Below are 5,006 nucleotides of genomic sequence, written 5' to 3' on the forward strand. Positions count from 1 at the left end.
GACCAGTGAGGAGACTGCTCAGGAGCAGGGGCTCCTCCAGGCCAGGGGTTGATAGACTGGTCAGTCAATGAGGACAGCAGAGGGACAAGGTCACGTTTGCCACAGAACACATCCTCTAGCACCTCCAAAGAGCCCCTCAAACACTTTCATCTCTCTCCTCCATGAAAGCATTTTCTCCTGTTTGTGGCTCTCCCTGCTTCCCAGTATGAAGTCTCCTCCCCAGACCTGTCACCCCATCAGCACCAAGTCATCAAGTGGAACAAAGGTGGGGCAGTAGAGGAAAGTGTCCTCTTCGCTGTCTCCATAAGACAAGGATTAAAATCACACACCCCATAGAGCACTTGGTCCAGCACCTGGTACATTGTGGATGCTCTGTAAAGATGAGGCCATCCTGCTGCTGCTACTGCTGCCCAGAGCACCAGCCCTCCTCTCCCCAGCCCAGCTGCCCCAGCTTAGGCTCCCAGAATAGCCTGTGGCCAGGGCTGGCCTGTGGTAAACAGCCTCCCGGGTGGGTCTTGGATGAGTAATTCTTAGGAAAACATTGCAGGATCCGGAGAGGTACAGGTGCCAGGCCAGAGCTGTGTGGGCCTCCCTCCTCCACACCCACCTGGACCCTTGGGCTGGGGTGGGAGGCAGGGGGCATGCCAACTTTTAGGATCTGTTGCTCCCCTTCCTCCATTCAAGGAAGGAGTCCTAGGTCCTTCTGGAATGTTCCCCAGCGTTTGGATAGTAAAGCCCATCATCCTGCAGTGGACGGGACCTCAGCTAGACATGGGATGCTCCTTGGGGAAACTAGGGATAAATAAAGTCTCTGTCTGCTCATGGACTGCTCATCCCTCTGGCCTGCAGTTCTTAGGATGGCTTTCTCTTCCAGCTCTTCTATTCCCATCCCATCACATAAACTTTTTAGCCCAGGGTCTCTTGCCCACCATTGTCTGTACTATCCAATGACCACTTCACAGAATCAGCGCCTTAGTTTGTTTAGTTCTGTTCCAACATCTCTGCATGCAACTACTCCTGAACATGCTTCTTTCTTTCTCTTTCCTTTCCCTTGTACTTTTTAAGTACTACCTGTGCAGCATTGCAGCTCCCTGTTCCCACCTCCATTTACCTAGCAGCAACATTTTTCTTGAAAATGTCAATGGCAGCTCCTTAGCCAGGCCAGTGGGCAGATCTGTACACCCAGGGTCCTGGGGCATCTAGCTCATCTCTTCTGAGGAGTCCTGAACTTTAACAAGGACTCAAAAGAGCAATAGGCTGAAGATTGGGGTAGAGGTGGTATGAAACCCAGGCATGAAACTCACAGACACCCCGATTGGTAAGAAGCAGGTGGGATCTTCCCCTGTTGTAAGCCCCCATCCATCAGAGACTGAACAAAGACCCATCCCTGCACTCTATGCCCAGGCCAGCTCTCTCTGCTTGGGAATGCCCTTCTCCCTCCCTGGCTCATTGGGAACTCCTTATCTGTCTTCTGCCCAGTCACAGGGCCTCCTGTGAAGTGCCTCACTGATCCTGCACCCCTCCTGGGCACTGCAGGGCAGCTGCTGAGCCTCACGAGCCCAGGGTCTCCTGGGCAGATCTCCTTGGCCTGAGCTGACAGTGAGAAGGTGTGGTAGAGACACCCTCCGAGCATCCTTAGAGAGCCCCTGTGAACCCCCTGAGGTCTAGAACTTGGCATCCCTCACCTGAGTCCAGTCCACCTCCATTTATAAGGGTATCTCCCACTCTGTACCAGGAAGAGGAAGACTCTACACCTCTAGACTCTTACCAGTAGAGAAGGCACTGACTTCAGTCTGCACAACAGGTCTTGCCTTCATGGCAGGGCTCTTTCTGAGCACCTCCCCACATCTGGGCCTCCCTCACACCCTTCTTTCTCTGTTTCAGTGGATGATGATATTTAAAGCTGAACTCAAAGCCACATCTTTGAGATTCACTCACTCTTCCCTGGGTATCTCCCAGATATACATGAGCTACTCATGTTACTAAACTGTTCACTTTTTTCCTTGTTAATCTGTCTTTTGTCACAGGGGATATCACAATGAAAAACTATGAACAGAGAGAAAGTTATCTTTTTCTTCTCACAACACAACACTCCCCTACTTCTGTCAGGATTCCTTCTGACTGACTTCCACGCCAACCCTGCACACTGTCCCCAGCCCAGGCCCCCATGGTTCTCAGTCAACTCCACCTCTCAGGCCTCTTGGCTCTTCCCTGAGTGTCACACATGCTCACCCCAGACCCTCTGAATCTGCACTGCCCCCTGCTAGAACACCAGCCCACGTTCCCTCAAGGTCAAGTTTCTATTCCATGTCACTTTGGGGGCCTTTCCTGACCATCTTATAAAACAGCAGTCTCTCATATCTAGAACTAATTGCTCTTTCTCCTGTACCCCATTTTACTTATCTAGTATATGTAATTCCTCTCACCACAGGACCTATTTTACATTAGTTCATTGGCATTCTAGCTTTAGGAAGAAAAAAGTCCCCAGAGCCATCCCCTGGTGTCCGATGTGGGCCACATATTTGTCTGTAGATGCCCTCTCCTGAGCAGCCCAGTCTGTCCAGGTGGGGCCTCAGAATAATAAGGAACAGGCCTAATGGAGGTTTAGGTCCCGTGTAAGTGCCTGTCTGTGCAGATGTGTGTGTGTCTATATGTTTGTGTCTATGTGTGTGTCTATGTATGTACATCTGCGTACATCACTGTGTATCTATGTGTATGTGTTTGGACATGTCTACGTATGTGTGTGTCTGTGTGACATGTTTATGTGTGTGTGTATCTCTGAGTCTGTGTATTTGTATGTGTATATCCTTTTTGCATGTGTGTGTGTGCATGCGTTTTGCTCCTTGTGATTTCCATAGACAAACTGGACTGAACCAAATCAAATTAATCCTCAAGGTGTAAAGGAACCAGGAAGAAAGATCTAGCCAAAGACTTATCCTCCTTTCTCCTCTTGTGGGGTGCACTCTGCTGTCAAAGACTTTTTTCGCATGTGTCACCTGAGCCTATTGACACCTCATCTCAAGTGGGATCTTGGCTTGTGGTTTCTTCTTTGAGCAGCTGTTCTGCAGCTGCCTCACCGCCCCCCCCCCAAACACCTCAGGTATAACTGAACAAGGCATCATTGGAGACTGTGCTCTTAGTAGAGCATATGCATTTGAGGGGAGACAAATAATAAATACAAGGAGAAGATAGTAGTTTAAGATAGTGATGGGTGTGGCCAGGATAATAAATGGAGACGGTAGGGTAGGAAAAGTGGGGCACTTCCAAATGATCTAGTTGGTTAGAGGATGCTACTCTAAGGAGGTGATGGTTGCTGTGAACCAAGAACTGTGCAAGGGAGCCATCCAGTGGTGAACGGAAAAGTCCAGATACCATCCTGGCTTCCTAGAGACTCCAGATGGGGGAGGGGAGGCAGTGCAGATAAGTGTGCAGGGATCCTGGGTGATGTGGGTGGTTCATTGGGTCAGGCCACAAGATGCCTGCCCTGCCATCTGCCTGCAGACCATGGCTGGGCTACAGACACCCAAGACCAAGGGAGACACTTGCTGGTTTGCTATGAGGCATCTTTCCCGGCTGCTCTCTCCCCGAGATCTTGGTGTGGGGGGTGAGGGCGGCTTCTTCTCACCCTCCATCTCAGCTCTGACATCATCTCCTTGGTCTCTCTGGGTTACCCTATCTATACACAAGTGTGCCACTAGTGTGCATGGGAGGAAGGAAGGATGAGCCCCAGTTCCATGGGGTGAAACCCTACTTCCACAGAACGCATCTCCAGGGCTAACCAACTTTCACCCTCCGGCCTCTGCTTTGCACCCCAAAACAACCCCCAGCTCCATCCCCAGGAGGGCCGGACTCAGTCCTTCCACATATTTCACGCTGCCCAAGAGACATCTGGCTGGCTGGGCTGTGACCCTTTGCACTCAACTAGTATCTGGTGGGCATCTACCGAATATCAGGCACTAAAATTCTATGATGATTCTTCAGAAGTAATGTGCCCATTGCCCTTAATTCAGGGAAAACTGAGGCCCACTGCAGTGAGGCCCAGGTAGCAAGTGAGTAAATGGAAAAGAAGAGAGCTCGGGACCCTGGCCCCTTCATCCCTCAGAGGTTGCTCTTCCCTGTCAGTCCTGCCCCAGAGGCGGCCAGATTGAGAGGGATTCTCCCGCTTTGGAAATGTGCAGGCGAATTGAGGGCAGGGGACCAGGGTCCCAGGGCTTGTTTCCTTGGCAGTGGAGGTATTTCCAACTCCTCCCCACTCATACTACTTTTGATTTTAGGCTGACATTCACAATTGGGTGCTGGAAATCTAGAAGCAGTTGTAGAAGAGGCCACGTAGTGGAAGTACCATTCCTCTGGGTGTGGGTGGCCTATTGCAGGCATTGAGACAAATGAGACACACGCACACTCACACACACTGCACCGCCCAAAGCCAAGGGAAGTGCCGCCTCCCGCATACACCGAGTACCTCTCAGTGCCATGTGCACCCTAGCTGGGGCGCCGGCGCCGCCAGGGTTAAGGCGCAGGCGTGGTCCCCTTGGGGCGGGGTGGGGTAAGGAACCTCACGGCTGTACTGGCGTCTCCTCCCGGTCTGGGCACCAGATCGGTCTCCTCTGGTTCTCTCCGCGGTAGCATTCCCATCTCCCCCCTCCTCCTCCTCTTCGCCCTCTGCGGGGCGCGCGGGGGCCCTCCGGAGACGGCAGCGTAGGGCACAAGGTCGCCGCCGGGCGGGGAGCTCATCCGGCGGCGCAGACGCCCAGCGGCTCCGGGGAGGGACTTGGCCTGGGTTCTGGCCCTCGGCTCATCTGGGGAGGAGCCGGGAAGCTGCAGCTGGCGTCCCTCCTTTCTCGGATCTCTCTCGGTCTTCTCTCTGCAAACCACAGGAAGAAGGCGCCCTCTCCGTAGCGGGCCCAGGGCTGCAGAGGCATCGCGGGGCGCGGCCGAGGGGAGGAGAAAGAAGAGAGGGAGCGGAGCCGGCCCGGGCCCAGCGGTGACTCGCGGGGCTGCGGCTC

This window comes from Tupaia chinensis, unplaced genomic scaffold, assembly GCF_000334495.1.
Source record: "Tupaia chinensis unplaced genomic scaffold, TupChi_1.0 Scaffold000052_1, whole genome shotgun sequence".
NCBI classification, from domain to species: domain Eukaryota; kingdom Metazoa; phylum Chordata; class Mammalia; order Scandentia; family Tupaiidae; genus Tupaia; species Tupaia belangeri.